Source organism: Mauremys reevesii, linkage group 1, assembly GCF_016161935.1.
Source record: "Mauremys reevesii isolate NIE-2019 linkage group 1, ASM1616193v1, whole genome shotgun sequence".
Classification (NCBI taxonomy): domain Eukaryota; kingdom Metazoa; phylum Chordata; order Testudines; family Geoemydidae; genus Mauremys; species Mauremys reevesii.
In genome coordinates this window covers 132,191,699-132,209,232 of record NC_052623.1, presented here as the reverse complement: position 1 = coordinate 132,209,232, position 17,534 = coordinate 132,191,699, and the positions used below count along the sequence as shown (strand labels likewise).

The following is a 17,534-nucleotide window of genomic DNA, read 5'->3' as shown; positions in this document are numbered from 1 at the left end:
CCTGAATTCCAGATTCTATATATCCTTCTGTCACTTAAAACTGTGAAGGAGTAGGAATGCTAAGCCAATATCACAGACAAACTCCAGTTTTGAGAAAGCAGGACACGCTCTGCTCTAGTTTAATAGTCTGACATAATCAGCTATGGCAGAAGAAACAGAGTCCTGAACTAGAGATCCACCAGGTAACTAAAGGAGTGACTGATTTTCTAGTATTTTAGGGTGTCAAATGTATTTGCCGTTTCTAAAGTCTAGCTTTGTTTTATGATTTGAAATCTCTTCCAGGTGTGTGTTTGACTTTTTGTTTCCATGTATGAAAAACAATTTAAGACACCTTTTCCCCATTGTCCTTTGTTTGTTCCAGAGGTCAGTGTGGATATTCCCAAATATCATCTTGTTTCAATTCCCGTTACCACCTTCAAGGCCCCATATTGTTGTTGTCAACCTTCTGTGCCACTCTGATACTGAACAGGGGGAGTCACTGCAGAGTGAAGCATGGCATATGTGTAACCAGGACTGAGCATGCACCTTTTGCACAACTCTGTCCTTTTGATGGCCTAAAAAGTGAGATCCAGGAAGTGAATCTGAGACTCACGGTTGTACCAGCACTAACCACATTGCTACTTATCCAGCTCTTGCACTTGACTTTCAAAATAATATTTCTGATCATCGAAACATGCACATTACACCTTCTTACATGGAAATATATCTAAATAGTTGTGACTAAGCAAGTCTCTCCTGTGCTGTTGGTAAAACAGGCAGTGATTGTTATTCAGTTATGTTATTCCTTCCAATCATTGTAAGTTGTGACCAGGGTCCTAGTGAGAAGCCAGCTATGGTCACTCAATTAGGGTGAATTGCAAAGAAGGGGGCAGACAATCCCCATAAAGCTAGTGGATATTCCAATACTTGGATTTACCAAGCCAGCATAAAACAGCTTCTTTATTACCTTACTGGTTACTCAGAATTCCAAACACACAGTTCCTTAAAGTGATCCAGCCTCAGGCCTCCATCCAGGTACCCACGTCAAATAGGATGAACATTTTTGTAAATCTTATTTCATCATATAAAACAAAAGGTTCTACCAATCCCCAAAGGATCAGACACATTCCCTCCCGGGTTAATGAATATTTCAGATCTTACCCAAATACATGCTACAGCCAATTCTTATTAACTAAACTAAAATTTATTAAAAAAACAAAAGAGAGAGGGTATGGTTAAAAGATCAATATTCATACAGCCATGAGTTCAATCCATTGAGGTTGTAGTTGCAAAGAGTTCAAACTTCCCCTTACGAAGCTTAAGCAGATCTGAGATGATAGAATCAGGACCCAAGGATCTTTTCTACAATTTCATGTCTTTTTGACAAGTTGGAGTTCCTCGGGGAACAAAAGATAATTACCATGACTTTGAAGGAGGTCCGTCACCAGTGCTTAGCTATATGAATTAACATAAGGCCATTTGCTTGTTCCTCCACCATTCACAGTACATTTCAAAGAGAAATGAATAAGAAGATATCCCGGGTTTACAATTCATTTAAATGATATCAGAATACAGCATAGACCAGGACTGTTTACATTGTTGACCCTACTCAAACATATGTAAATACACAACAGCACAAACATTATCTCCCCACACATCTTTTGGGGGTTATTTATTTTGCAGGATGCTTAACTATGTTTCTAGCTATGCCTCACATAAGTTAATATTGGTAAGTTTGGTAACCACTGAAAGAGGTGCACTGCTGCCACTTTAAACACTGCTCAACATTATAGAAATCTCAGCTTTAACAGGTTAAAAAAGCATGGATTTGTTGTGTAAGATGTTGGGATAGAAAAAGGCAATGGAAGTATCGCTGTGATTTGTCTCTCTACATTTATTTCTACATGTGTAAAATGCCCACCTGTTCAATCATACAGGTACCCTTGATAATTTTGTTACAGCTGGTTTGCAGTACGATTAGATGCTCTTTGCATTAGGTTGTAGATGTAGATATGGTTTCTGTAGTGATGGGGCAGACTGCAGAGATCTATTGGCTGCTGGCTTTGTAAATTTCATTCAGTTTGGTCCAATAGCAGAAGGAGAGAGACTGGTACAGCCTGGACCTCTCTCCCTCTTCAATCTCTCTTTTTCTTGCAGATCAGTCTCTCTCCCTGTCTCTGTGTCTCTGCATAGGCAATCAGAGCTCTTACTCACAAACCCAACTCTCCCTCTTGCACTGATTTTGTAATGAATTTTCTTCCTGAATGTAGGTCGTTTACAACAGTAAGCGCCAGTTTCCTCCAAATCCAGCGTTGTTGTTGCTTTTTTATTTTTATTTTTTTGTGGTCGTTGCATTCCTTTGGACAAGAAAATCGCGTTGGATTCCAAAAAACGGAGGGGAGCCTTGTTTGAATAATTCCTGTTGTCTGATATCCTGTCAGGATTCCCTGGAAGAATTTGGCTGAGTAAAAAAGGACCTCCGTGCAGCTGCAGCTATCGCACTGTTAAGGTAGGTATGGTAGATTTAAGGTTTGTGTGTTCATGTTCATTTTTGCGGGGGTTGCAGGGAGTTCTGAGGCAGAGGGTAATCAGTTTGCTGCAGTCGTTAATGCTTTTACTTTCCCCATCATTTTTAAGGCGATACTTTTTCTGTCCTCTTCCCCATCATAGACTATCTTCATGTCATCTGTGCAGCTAGAGATCTAGAATTTGTCTTCCCCTGGACCATCGTTTGTTTGGAGGCATTTTGGTGCAATCAGCTATTTGAAAAGGCTCTGGGGCTCTGTGTGAGATGTTTACAAAGTAGCTCTGCCTAACAGACAAATAAACAGAAGTGTGTGTGTGTGGGGGGGGGGGATATCTGCAGTACAGGGCGAGAGAAAGAGCAAAGCTACAGTTTCCTGCAAACGAGATCAGAGGCAGTGGAAGGAGCAGGACCTCCTGTGTGCACCAGCGGTGTGGAGGGAATTACAGAACCGGCACGTAGGGCGGGCTTGGCTTAGCCTCGCGGTGTCCCCCTCCTTAAAAAAAAAAGCAAAACCCACAGCTTGGCTCTTCTTCTATGGAGCGATTCACCCTCTTTTCTTCCTCAGCGGCTGGGCTCGGGTAAAATGCCTGCTTTTGTGATGCATGGGTCTCACACGTGATGGACTGGAGCCCGGCACTCGCGAGGGAGGGTGGCTGGCTGGCTGGGTAGGCGAAGGGAGAAGCGACGGTGCCAAAAAAAACCCCAAAACAACAACAACAAAAAAAAAACCACGAGTGTAAAGAGAGAAATAAAGGGGGACAGAGGAAGCCTCCGGAGGGGGAAGGGGGAGGGGGATCGGCTTCTCTGCAAAGCTGGGGCTGGGGGGCTGGCGCGCGGCTAGGGGGCAGTGCTGGGGTTGTGTGTGTGTGGGGTGCCCCATGTGGAGCCTCTCCGCGCTCCTTGTCCCCGGGTTGCACCTTCCCCACGGGAAACTGCTGCTGCCCCAAACTCTCTGTCAAACCTCTCCGGGGGGAAGTTAGGCACCGCAGAGCGGCTCCCCCTCCCCGTCTGCCCAGCCCCGTGCCCTCGTCCCCCGGGGCCGCCCTTGCCTGCACACCCTTCCTGCACTGCAGGGCCCCGTTTCCCTGCGCCCCCCCCCCCGGTCCATTGCCTCTGCAGGGTGCCGTGATTGATGATCTGTCCCTCCCGCAGCCATCAGCCGGGGGGCGCAGCGAGAGCAGCCGCTGAACTTCTACCTCCCCCTCCCTCCTGCCAGAGCCTGCGCCAGGCGCCTTCCCCCGGGCCGCCCCCGCCCCGCGAGCGCTGCTGGCGTGCGGGCTGGGGAGGGGGGGGGGGCTGAGCCTTGCTGGGGTCCCAGTTGCAAGAGGAGTTTTTTCTGGAGGGGGCGGGTAGCAGAGCGATTCCCCTTCCCCTGCTCACTGCAGCCACCGTCTAGCCGTCCTTGCTGCAGACACGGTCCTTGCCCACCCCCAGACTCAATAGCCCCAAGCACACACCGCAGCGCACCCCTCCCCCCACCTGGCCCTCCCCAGGTTACACCGCCTAGCCCTCATCTAGCTGATCCAGGTGATGGGGATGCCTCAGGCAAACATCCCCAGCTTTCCCAGCCGCCCCGCACGCGGCAATTCAGTTCCCTCTCCGGCAACCTGCCCCGCAAGCTGCAATGCCAGTAAGTTCCTTCCTGCTGGCCACGAGTCCCTTAGCCTTGGCTGCCCAACGTCCCCAGTGCAACCTGTCCCTCGGTCTGTGCTGCCTTTCTCTGCATCAACCTCACCCCAGCTCCCAGGCCCCAGCTAATTGCCAGGTGTCCAACGCCTGCCTTGACTGCAGAGAGTTCAATTTGCCCCCTGGGAGGGGTATAAGCTAGGGCATGCATCCTGCAGCGGCCACTCTGTGCCTGGGTCCTTGGGACTTCTCCTGCCAGCTATTCCAGTCCAGACACAACAAGGGGACGGCCTAGAGGCTAACACCCACTTCAGGGTAACAGTGCCCTTGTTTTCAGCGGATTTGGCTCAGCTGGAAGAAACTGGATCTCCTTTTCCTTGTCCTGTCCCCAGCAAACGCTCTGACTGCTGCAGGTTTCACAAGTGGTTGTTTTACCCTTTTCCTCTTGCAGGAAAGATCTCCCCATCCTGCCCTCCCCCGGTGCTGGGATACATTGAGACAAGGCTACATTTGATTTATTGTTATAATTTATTATGATTATTTTATCATTTAGAGCCAGGACAATTATTTAGAGTGAGCAAGAGAGAGGAAAATAAAGAAACCCAAGAGATACGTTAATCATCTGCGCTGTGGGCCTACCCTTTGTTTTCATAAAAGAAACTAGTAATAATAGAACCCTTATCTATCCCTGAAACTAAACTAATTTTAATATTAAGTAGGGAAAAATAACTTTGTGGAAACAAGCAGGTGCTGTTCTTGCAAGAAAATTCCACAAGGTGGTAGTGTGTATACTTCCTAGTGACTTTTAATTTTATTTTTGAAATTTGGTCAATTGCTTGAAATGTTTTATTTCCATGTATTCCACCTCTGTATCTTAAAAGCCCAACTGCATGTATGTTTTAAAACTACAAAATCATGTTGGATTTCAAATGGTTTAACATCCAGGAAGCATTTTGCTACCTCTAGCTTCCCTCCTTTGCGCAGTCCTCAGAAGCAAGGGAACTGGAAAGGTTTTAAGGAAAAGTTTTCAAAAAGTGCAGAATCTGGATGTGTTTGAGACAAGCAACAGCAATTTCTGTCAAAGGATGGCTGATGGAATGAAATGTGAAAGTCCCTATCTATATTTTATTAGATAGATCAAGTTTCCGGATTAAACTGTAGCAGTCCGGTAATTCAATAAGTAGAGTCAGAGACTGATGTGACCATTTAATCTATTACATTAGATGCTTTATTTTTAACTTTTTGAGTCAATAGGCTTTATTGGGGTGTTGATGTTTACTATAACCACAATGATGTAAACAAATGTTCATCTTTGATACTTTGTATTTAAAAAGTAAGGAAACATTTATTGATTCCATAATCATGCTTCATCAATTTTTTGGAGAAAAATATCCTTAAATCTAGGCTGTATTTTGATCCCAAATGATTAATAGTGTTAGGAGTGTGTTCCTGTAAGTAGAGGAAAGGGAGAGATATATATATCACACACACGCACTGGAGATTTCCATTCAGCATATATATATATATATATACACATACACACACGTAGCATGGACTTCTCTGCAAATTGAAATAATCTCATCTTGGTGGAAGGGTGGTAATCAACATCCCATGCATCAATTTTTTGGAGAAAAATATCCTTAAATCTAGGCTGTATTTTGATCCCAAATGATTAATAGTGTTAGGAGTGTGTTCCTGTAAGTAGAGGAAAGGGAGAGATATATATATCACACACACGCACTGGAGATTTCCATTCAGCATATATATATATATACACACACACGTAGCATGGACTTCTCTGCAAATTGAAATAATCTCATCTTGGTGGAAGGGTGGTAATCTACATCCCATGCAATACAAATTATATTTATTCATTATAAGACTTATTATTAATATAAGAAAATAACTTTTTGTGTTACCATAGAGAGTTGATAATTACATTAATCAATTGTAATTAAGTGGATAAAAAACTCAGGTTTACACAGGTGGGCTAGTTTCATACTTAAAATTAATCCTTTTTTATTTTCTTATGAAAAATATATCTGCCACATCTGTTAATATTTTTACAGAATGGTCTATACATATTACTGCTTTCAGGAGGGTTGCTGTAATTCTTTTAAGTTATGCTGCTGGAGACAGGGTTGTATACTGTTAGTCACAAACCTGTTCCATCTAATCATTAGATACCATGGATGTGAAAAGGTACTATGAATCTTGTGACTTACCAATAGGTCATTTATGTAAGCAAAATCTTTTGATGGTATTAGAACAGTACATTTCATGACAAGATATTTTTATGATAATTGAACCTTTAATTCTGACATACTGGTTCTTAGCAATTGAGAATTATTTTTCTTTTGTTTACAAGTCACGTTTATTTTTTTCTCTTCTGTGTGCATAGATAACACACAAATGCAACTACTGTCAGTCTGTTTGTATTTGGGCTATACTAGGTATCATAACTGAAACTGGTTTTGGCATCCAAAATATATTTCTTTGATCCTGTTGTTCATCTAGGGCTTGATCCAAAGCCCTTTGAAACCAGTGGGAATTTTTCCACTGATTTCAGTGGCCTTTAGATCAGGTGCATATAATTTATTCTGTTATCTGCACGGGATTTGTAACATTTCAGAATGCTAACATTTCTAATTGAGACTGATGATTTGCCTACTATTCCTTTAAATAGTAACATTACAACACAAAGTTAAATATTACAAAATGCTAGTACGTACACTATAAACACAGACATATTTTAAGCCTCATGCTAAGTACATAGGATATTATTTTTCCTTCTTCAACAATGCAGAGTGATCAGTTAAGACAATTCTTGTTAGAAAATACACAACAATAAAAAACTTCTCAATAAAACTTCTAAATAATGTAGGATAATTGTATATTGGATTGGATTAAAACAGGATAATTGATACAGTGGATAATTTACCAAAAATTCTACATGCATAGCTTCATTGTCACAGATGCTCTTTTCAGCCTGTTTAGTTAGACTAGTGAACTTGAACAGGCCCTTTGACTCAAAGGAATAGTGATAAAGGGTTTGTCAAAAATGGCTGTCTTAATATGCAAATTCCAGCTGAAGGTCATTACAAGTCAGTTAGAAAGGAAGGGAAGAGGCAGAAGGAAGAGCTGCTTGATAGAAACTGGAAATTAAAAAAAAATCATATGGAAACAGTGCTTTGTTTAACATGAAAAAGTAACTGAACACTGCATAAAGGTGTGTACTTCTGCTTTTGACAGGTTCTCAATATGGCCTCCACTTGGCTTTTCAAAGAAGCATGCTGTTCTTTGACAGCTGAATCACACAATGTAAGGAACAGATCCACCTGGGTGGGACAGGGAAAGCACCACTCTGTAAACAGCATAGGATTTAGTCATTCTGCTTTTTGAAGACTTGTCACAAAGCACAAATATTCAAAATCTCTTTTGTGTGACCAAAATTCATTACAAATGCACACCGGACTTTGAATCTAAAAAGAGGAAAACCTAATAAAACCAAAATATAAACATGAGGCTGGCAATGAGCCACTCAGATCATCAGGAATCTCATTTCAAAGTGCAGCTATTCTCTGTCACAGTTCAGCTCAGGTGTGCTCAAGGAATGTTTGTAAAGCATTTATGCTCCAAGCCATTTTGATCCCTACATCTGACAGGGTTATGTACTCAACTCTATCACCTTTTAATAGTTCTATTGTGTTTGGGTTAGTAGTCCCCAGATCTGAATTTCAAGTAAAAAAATGCTTGCTGGTTGAAAAGGAAAAAGGGTTTTATTGGCACTGTTCCTCAAAATGATAGAAGTGGTAGGTAATAAATGTCCATTTTCCATAACCTGAAAGCAGAGTAGGGGGAAGAAAACTTAAAATGTATAGGGGGAAAAATGGGTACAATTCATAGGAAATAAATATCATTTTGAAGAGTGTAGTAATAAAAAAATGAGGTCAGATCTCCTGGATTATAAATAAATGAACTTGGTGTGTGTGTGGGGGGGGGGGGAACGTTTCTGGATTGTTAGATTTAAAAGAAAGTTTATATCGAACAATATTATTTCGTGATTTATTACCATAGCATGCGTGATGATCTGAACACTAATAGCCTCTCCAGAAGATGTTGCTTTTCCCAGTTACATCTGTATAAGGGTTTGACCACTAGCATGGCTTATTCAAATGGAATATAAGTGTTCATTTAATTAAATGAAACCTAGCGAGAAATGTTCAGATGCACACTACTGTACTCTGTCTAAAAATGAGTTGTAATAATTGAGATCACCTTGTACAGCTCTTACATTCTGCTGTGTTCTGCTCACACACCACTCTGAGTGTTAGGACATGTTTTAGCAAATGTATTCAACCAAATATAGCTTCAGTAAGTAAAAGGGTAAGACTTTCCATGCTCATCTCTCCATTGTCACTTTATGTGCACACCGAGATTTGCAGCTTGGGGTTGGTGAACCTTTTAAAAGAAAATTAATGAACTCTTATTAGAAAAAATATTACAGAAGCTATTATACTAGACTGGTTAATTCACTCTGCAAACTTGGGGGAGGGAGTGGGGGAAAGAACCCATGTGCCCTAGCATTATTAAAATGACTTTCTTTAAAGGTATCAATTTTTTTGTGACTATAATGGAACTATTTTGGGGATTTTGGTTAGAATGTACCAAGGCCATATTGGAAAGTGATAGAAATATTAGGCAGAATATAGTAATTTTTATAACAACATGATGAAGAGGGGCATATAGTAAAAATTACTGTTTTTTGGAAATGAACTGATGCCTGGTTATGTCTAATTATGAAATTATTAATCTGACAAATGTTATTCTACATTACATAGTGTGACGTAACTCCTCTTTGATTTACTACTCTTTATAACAACTTTTAAATTCTTTAAATTAGTTTTATTTATAATGAAAAAGTACTTTAGTATTAATTATAATAATCAATGAAACAGGCATTTTAGTTCTTTATTAATTATAATCAATGGTATAGCAAGAACTTAACATTTGAGAGATGATTGTGTTATCATAAATTGGTGGCTGTGTAGATTTCTCTAAGAGCTTCATCCAGATTTGCATTTGTTGGATATGAATGTGCAATAAGAAAAGTATGTAACTTCTTGTTCCTCCAGCAATAGTGACTCTTTTTTCCCTTTTGGTACAAATGGAGATACGGCTGTTCAATCCCAAACCCAAAGAATATACAAGGCCAGTAAATCAATCAAAACAAAGCCTTCCTGTCTCATGATTATAGATTTTGTTTAGGCCATCTAATATATTTAAGCATTTTAAAATCACTCATCCCCATTGTATCTGAGTGCTAAATCAGGCACAGGCATAAAGTGAGCATGAAATCAGCAGGTTTGCTCAAATCATATATAGACCTTGCTCTAATGCTATTCTAGTCAATGGCCTTGCCAAATCAGGGGCTGCCAGCCATGTTGATTGTTGCCATCACGTGGCAGTTTTGTGATATAGGTGCCACACAAGGAACTGGGTTAACATCACCAAACTCACTTGCACTATTGCTTGAAGTTATATTTGGGGCCTCTGAAAATGAGAAAAGCCAATCGGGCATTGCCCTATCTTTGTATATACCATAGCTGGAAATACCTGATAAGTACTAAAGCATGAGTTAAATGTCCCTGAACTGATTTTTCACTAATTTTTAACTCCTTTGCTCCATAAATGAACACTTGTTAATAACTGTACAATACATTAAGTTCTCCAAGACAGAGACTACTGATATGTCTATTGCTCAGTGCCGCACACTTACTGATGATTTACAATATAATAATGATTGATACCCTAAATAAATTTGCTACCATAAAATACAAAAGTCCTGTTTTAGAGATGCCAAAATATTATATAACTTAGAGGAAAAACTGATAGCTACATTGTTAAATAAACAAGCTGGAATGGACACACATATTGCTGGTTTATGTTTTATATCATTTGATACAGATATTTAGACCAAATTTTTTGCTTTCAAATAATGGTGAAACTTGCAAAGGAAAACTTGCAGATTCATTTATTTAGGAGGAGTAAAACTTATTGACTTCAGGGCACAACTTGTAGAGGGCAGGTGTATGCTCTACTACACTTCGGTTTTACTCTGAAATCACAGATATTGTAGTAATTGTACATTTGAGAATTCTTTTTCTGGAAAAAATGAATAAATATCCATCTTTACCTCCAATGCCTTTATTTAAATTCTTTACAAATCTATTGCCTGGTCTGTACACCTCTTTAGGGCTTAAGCATTTTTTTTTTAAGCACCGTGGGAATAAATACAAAATGTTTCCAGGTAGCTGCATTTTACAGAGGGATAAAATTTCCTTCAGATTCTGTCATTTGATTTTGCCTTTGTCAATTTGGCTGTGGGAAGGTTTCCAGACCCACATTTCCAGTAAGCACAGCCAATATTTCATTCTTATGTATGGCTGTATATGGGTGCCAGCCATGTCTCTATCCAACTAATGCACAACAAACTCCCTACTCTTTTCTTTACTGGATGGAGCATAGGCCATCAGCATAATTAAGCTTAGCATTATGGGGCTGATCCAAAGCCTGGTGAAGTCAATGGAAAGACTCCTGGAAAATACAGTGGACACTGAGTCAGACCCTATATGAGGAATATGCAATATTTGAGTGAAATATACAGGGTCCCATTTAGAGGGACTTTTTGGCTGGATTTTAATCTGTGCTCATTAAAATGCTTCCAAATCCATCTTTTTAAACACAAGAAATCTTCTGTTCTCCTGAAAAGCTCATTTATGCAAAATCAATCCCTCTCTTGGAAAGCTATTATAAATGAACAGGACGTGAAGGTGTAGGGAGCCATAAATTCCCCTAGCCTGCAGAATACTGATGGTTCAAAAGCTTAGGACCATATATTATCCTCTATCTATGTTCAAGGATTTTGTTATTTGTTGCTCTAGTATGAATAATAAACATTTGTTCAGCAAGCACCAGAGCTTTGCATGATGTCTTACTGAGGTTTGTTAAAACAAAACAAAACCTGTGTGTACCCTAGAGACCCGAACCATTGGTAACTGAATTGGTGGTAACTGAATTGGTACCTGAACCATTGATGCGGTGCTCACACTAGCTGTGGTTTTGTAGGGGCAGTTGTGCCCCACATTCATACCAATGCTGCTCCACAATGTTGCACTGCCCTTTGGGTACCCAGTTCCAGAGTGCCTACCTATTGGAGAATTAGCTTGAGGGAAATTTTGAAAAACTTTCTGAAAGCCCAAAGAAATAGTTGCAGAAGAGATGAAGCCCCCATAGGAATCTGGCAATATCTGCCATATCCACTTTTATTTTTATCAAAATGAAGAACAGAGAGTCTGATCTCACTCCTTGCTTAACACAGTTTCTGCTCAGCTTCTGGGACTTGAGATATCTCAGGCATCTGCAGTAAGGGCATTGTGTCAGTATTCTTGAAGAGCCAGAGAATGAGACACCAGCAGTTAGTGGATTTATTTGTTGTTTCTCTCACCCAACATCTTCAGTAAATGGCTCTGTGTAGTACTTCAAGATCATGCTAACCAGATTGCGTGCCTCCTGTAAATCAGGTATATAACCACTGAGTGGTAGGACAGAGTTGTGCTCCAGGCCTGGAATGGGCAATAGCAGCTCATTATTAATGTAATGATTATAATGTGTGCCTGTTGCAATTTGTGTCATGTATGTGAAAACAAAGTTGAGGTCTCAATACAAGGTGGAGTGAGGCGGCAGTAGGACTTGCGGCAAATTATGCACAGCTGGACAGACAAGCTGTGGCACTGGAGGCTGTAAATTATATTAACACAGCCTGCAGTAGGTTTGCTGCTCAAATTAGAAATGCTCAGTGCACAGAGTTCCAAAGAGCAGGTGGAGAATTGGGGGATGGATGATGCAGATCACTGATTTTGACAGAGCAAATATTAGCGGTTAGCACCACTGAAAACTAGTGTAAATCTGGGGGTGGTTCATTTGGTAGATAAACACTTATTTTTATGATCATTGTGGTTATGATGATTTGTAGGGCGAGGGAGTTATAGTGGACAGCATTGTGAATATATCAATGCAATGTTAATAATTAACAATTGTTATAAAATACTTTTGTTTGCTTTATTGGTGGTTAAGACTTTTTTGCAGTTCTTAAGCTTCTTCCCCACAGTCTATATGTGTGTTGTATGATTTGGATTAAGACATTGAAAGAGAAAATAATTATGTTTGTTCATATAGAAATCTAGCATATTTGATGTAATATTTACACAAATTTTATTTTGACAAGTTATCTATTAGAGACACAATCATGCAGGCCAACTGGCTTGTGTAACTAAGGTAACAGAGTAAATTAGAAGGAGAGTAAGATTTGTATAGTACAGGAACGTAAAATTGATGTTTTGCACATAAAAAATTAATTTCCTTGGTTCTAAGTGCAGGGGTGGAACATTGTTGAAATGCAGAAGAAGGAGCTAGAGAGATGGTGCATGCCAACATGTGCCATTATCCTGCATCCACATTATTTTGGCCTGCTGGTGCAAGCACAAGTGAAAGGGCCTATTGCTGGGGCACCTGTGCCATCTTCATTTGCATCCTGTGTCATCCTAAATCATTCCCTTTGGAATTGTTGGATGTGAAGTCTCATTTCCCTGTTCTTCTGAAATGGACCAATCTAAAGGAATTGTTCTCCTGCATAAATCTGTCTTGTCTTTAAAAACAGTCTTGGTTTTCTTCTCTAGAAATCAAATATATGATCAGAATCCTATTGTATTTCCCTCTGCATGTTCCAAACAATATTCTCTGTTTTCTTTTCCTTGCCTCGTTAGACAGCTATTTCACCATCCTTGACCCCATGAGCCCCCCTGCTTGCTTTGGGTGTTACTAGGTGTAATACTGATCACCATCATGAAACATTCAGAATAAAAGGGTTAAAAGCCATAGCAGTGACTAATTCATCTCTTGGAATATTAAAGAACATCATAAAAGTATAAATTTCTGTTTTGTTTGGAATTCCAGTGCCTTTTTGCAAGGCACTTCTGTTTTGGAACTAGAAAGGGTAAGGATATAGCATTAGACTTTCTTCACAAATATAAAGAAAGTGTACAGGGCTTGGGTGGGAGGATGTGCAGGGAAGGGGGGTGATGGAAGAGAAAATTAGGTCTATAATTAATTGCGTGTTTGCCTGATTTCAATACTTGCATTTGATGGTTAGCCAGAGACAGTACAGGATATATACTAATTCCTCTATCAATAAATGTGGTAATTATCCATCAGATTGCTCTTAATTTTCCTCAGAATGGTTTTTAGTGCATAGAATAGAAAAGCAGCTAGATAAGAAAAAGTTATTAAATAGGTGTCCCGATGTGGTGTAAGGTCTGACAGACACATATAACATAAATATTTGGTCCAGTGTATCCTATGTCAGTATCCTTTTTTCACATTTGCTGCATTGTGCCTTCTGTTGGTACACTGGATATCTACCATTAAACTATGTTGAACATTTCACCACTTGCAGGAAACAGGGGACCATGCATCCAGCCATGGAGATGGTTTGGTAAGGGAATGCTGACCTTTTTAGAGTTTGGGAGAATAAACTTAGTGGTCCCAGGCAGAAGCAGATGTTTGGGAGGAGGAATGGTGAAGCTGAAGGAGAGGGGATAGTCTGTCCTCATGCATCCATGCCCACCAGTTTCACAGCAATAATGGTGGTGTTCATTACAACCTGGAAAATGTTTCTTCCAGCTCTAAAGTCTGCAAACTCAAACCCAATTGGTACATATATAAAATTGGAGTTGAGGGCCTATATATTCCAATTCTTCCTTTCTGATTTGACATGCTGCTCTGTCAGGTTCTTTGGATTCTCTGAAGCAGTTCTGGGATCTCAAGAAGATCTCTGGCATCTCCTGTTCTGGCTCCTCATCTGTAATGTCCAGCTAGGCCATGGAGCTGGCATTTTCCTCCTGTTACTAACATCACTTCAAGCTGTGATGTGATTGCCTGTTCACTTGTTAGGGACTCTGACCAGGTGGTGTATTCCAGACTTGTTAAGGGGCCCAGTAGGATGGTAGTGCACCAAATTTCTCTAGTGGAAACAAAGTCAAGGGGAGAAAAGTGATCAGAGCATGGGTGGAACCTCCATCCTTAGAGGTTTTTAAGGCCTGGCTTGACAAAGCCCTGTCTGGGATGATTTAGTTGGTGTTGGTCCTGCTTTGAGCAGGGTCTTGGACTAGATGACCTCCTGCGGTCTCTTCCAGCCCTAATCTTCTATGATTCTATGGGGATGTGGTAGGAAGTGGCAGGCAATGGGGTGTAATTATGGGCAAAGCTTCAGAAGTAAGTACAAGGATCTTGAATGGAAAGACATAGGGAGCCTAAGAAAGGACTGGAAACAGGGTGTGGTTTGCAAGGCAGTGGTGGAGGAAGATTATCTTAGCAACTGAATGTTGGATTTTAGTGGGAGATGAATCAGAAGAGGATGTTACAGTAGCTAAGATGAGAAAGCAACATGCGTTTTGATAATGGTAATTCCACACACAAATCAGTGGAAGCACATGACTCTTAATGCCATCATAACTCCACCAAATTTTTAGGGATCCAGTATTGGGTGCATGGTAGGTTTTATTCCTTTGAAACCATAGAGGCTATTTTCCTTCTGAACAGTGATTTAGTGCCTTTTTTCCCTTCTCAGCTAAAGCTCCTATTTAAAAAAGATCACAGAATTCCCTCACAAGTATTTCCTCTTTTATAATAAAGCAACTTCCAAATGTTTCATCACTAAAAATGTTTCTGTTTAGAAATGTTTTTCCTTGTAACTAATTTTTTCCCTAACAAGTATAATAAATCACCTTTTGTGTTCTTTTGTTTCAGTTATTTGAAATCTGACAAAATGAGCTGTAGAACAAAACAACTGAGGGAAATGGGAAATATATGCAGCGTATGTTCTGAGGAAATTTGCTTTTATTATGTAAGAGCAGGTTTATTAAACTATGTGTGTTTTGATGGTTCTGCCATTGGTACAGAAAAATGAGAAAATAAAACCTAGAGTAAACTAAATGTACCTTGAGCCCACTCATACACCACTCATAGCTGTTAATTTAATAGCTAATGAGGAGTTCATGCAGGAGTTGCTGCATCATAGCTCTCAAACAAGCCATATGTGTTATTTCACATTTAGGAGCCTGCTTTTTTTTTTTTCTATTACTTTTCTAAACAATGTAGAATTGATGCACATCCTCCAAACCAAAAGTGTCTGCTTTAAAACACAGGAGATTGGTTTTGTGGGTGGAGGTAGGGATGCTGGAACAATTTTTATGGTACCTCCCTCGGCCCGCGCCGCTTCCAGGAGCTCCCATTGGCCTGGAGCAGCGAACCGCAGCTACTGGGAGCTGTGATTGGTTGAACCTGCGGATGCAGCAGGTAAACACACCAGTCCGGCCCGCCAGGGGCTTTCCCTGCACAAGTGGCAGAACAAGTTTGGGAACCACTGCCTTAATAAATGAATTTGCCCTATACATATGATTGCACATAATGTAAACTACACATCATTTTCCAAACAGCTGTGGCACTCTACATGTAAAGTTGTATATTTAAAAGATAATGGGCCTGACTCAGATTGCACTAGCACTAGTTTTACACCAGTAGGAATCCAATGGAGTTACATCTGATATGTGTAATGTATATAGGGCTAAGAAAGAACATTTAGGCCCTATAAATCTCCCTCTAGCTCTTTGTGCTCTTTGTTTGTAATGAGTAAGTCACAATATAATATGTTCTTTTGTCAGATGTAAACCTCTTCTGTTTTTAGCTAAGGAAAATGTCTTGTAGTCTATGCATTAAAATTGCTTACTAACCAGATGTTTGTCCCAGTGCATGTGAGTGAAATGGTCTCTCACAAATTCCTGTAACTGCATTAACCTTCTTGAGAGAGTGATTCTAGGAAGTTAAGGCAAAGATACAAGTAAATGACAAGAAGGGATGGGAAATCTGATTCTTAAAGCATGAGACTCATTTTAATGCAGATCATGGTGAAACAGGCTTAGAATTCGGCAATAAAACAAATCAAATTAGTTTTCCAAGGTATACATTCTCTTTAAACTTATTTTCTTCATGGCTAATCCTTATTAAATACTAGCACTTTTTTTTCTCTTTATAACTTTTTCCGTTTTAAATTCTTATTCTAAATCAGGGATCAGCAACCTTGGGCCCACAGCCCACCAGGATAAGCACCTTGGTGGACTGGGCTGGTTTGTTTACCTCCTACGTCCGCAGGTTTGGCTGATCGCGGCTCCCAGTGGCTGTGGTTCACCGCTCCAGGCCAATGGGGGCTGCGGGAAGTGGCGTCCAGCACATCTCTCAGCCCGCGCCTCTTCCCACAGCCCCCATTGGCCTGGGACGGTGAACTGAGGCCGGTGGGAGCCACAATCGGGCGAACCTGCAGACGCGGCAGGTAAACAAACTGGCCCGGCCCACCAGGGTGCTTACCCCGGTGGGCCGTGTGCCAAAGGTTGCCGATCCCTGTTCTAAATTATATAAATTCCTAATGTCAGCTAATTTCCAGTATATATTGACATTTCATTTTTATCTGGGCAGGAGTTTCATGTGTAGGTGGACGAAAAAACCATTTGAATAGGGAAAAAATTCCCACAACCTATTTTATTGCCTTTTACTGATCTGTTTTTCTGCTCTGACACGCATCAGGATTGATTATTTATAGTACATACTGTTTGTAAATAAATGAGCACTGAATTATAGGAAAGAAATCCCAACAACTATACTCAAGAGTATTTTTCTATTAAAGAATAACTGAAATCCTTGTTTGGCTGAAATATAATTCAATTTGAAGAAGAATGTTTTGTCTTCATTAGTGTGCAGAATGAATGTTTGCAAAGATCCATAAAAATAAATACAGAAATTGAATGGTAAGGGTTGAAAGTTAAATGGATGTATCCAAGCCCTTGATTGATTTAGAGAGCCCTTAGTTGAATGACTTTTTTAAAATCACCATTTATTACATTTGTTCTTGGTTGTGTTCAGCTTGGGATGGGGGAATAATCTTTTTTAGATGTTTTTCTCTTACCTAAATTGAAAGCTGTTATAACACATAGCAGCACCAGGGATTGCAAGTTTTGTCATAATGTGTACCATGTTTTAATACAGAAATTATCTTAAAGATCACCTCCCATCCCATTCATTACACACCTTAGGGCAGATTTTTCCAGTGCTCTGCACCTTCAGTTAGGAACTAGTTTTCAAAAGAGCTCAGCTTCCAATTAGGCACCTCTCATGCCTGCTCCAGTCCCTTTACATTGGTTAAGAGGCTAAGTGCATGGTAAAGGAGCCCCTGTTCTTTGAGGGGCTCAGTCACTGCAGAAAATAGCCATAAGGCTGTCTTCCAAGGATCCCC

General features: G+C 40.3%; 1 protein-coding gene across 2 annotated transcripts in view; it reads left to right on the top strand.

The window, feature by feature from the left end:
* Positions 1-2,361: 2,361 nt before the first annotated feature.
* Positions 2,362-17,534, top strand: part of NLGN4X (neuroligin 4 X-linked) — a 278,777-nt gene continuing 263,604 nt past the window's right edge. For both annotated transcript variants that reach the window (XM_039520922.1, XM_039520921.1), the window contains exon 1: positions 2,362-2,488. The gene's annotated coding sequence lies outside the window, so the exon portion shown is untranslated. The remainder of the gene's footprint in view (positions 2,489-17,534) is intronic.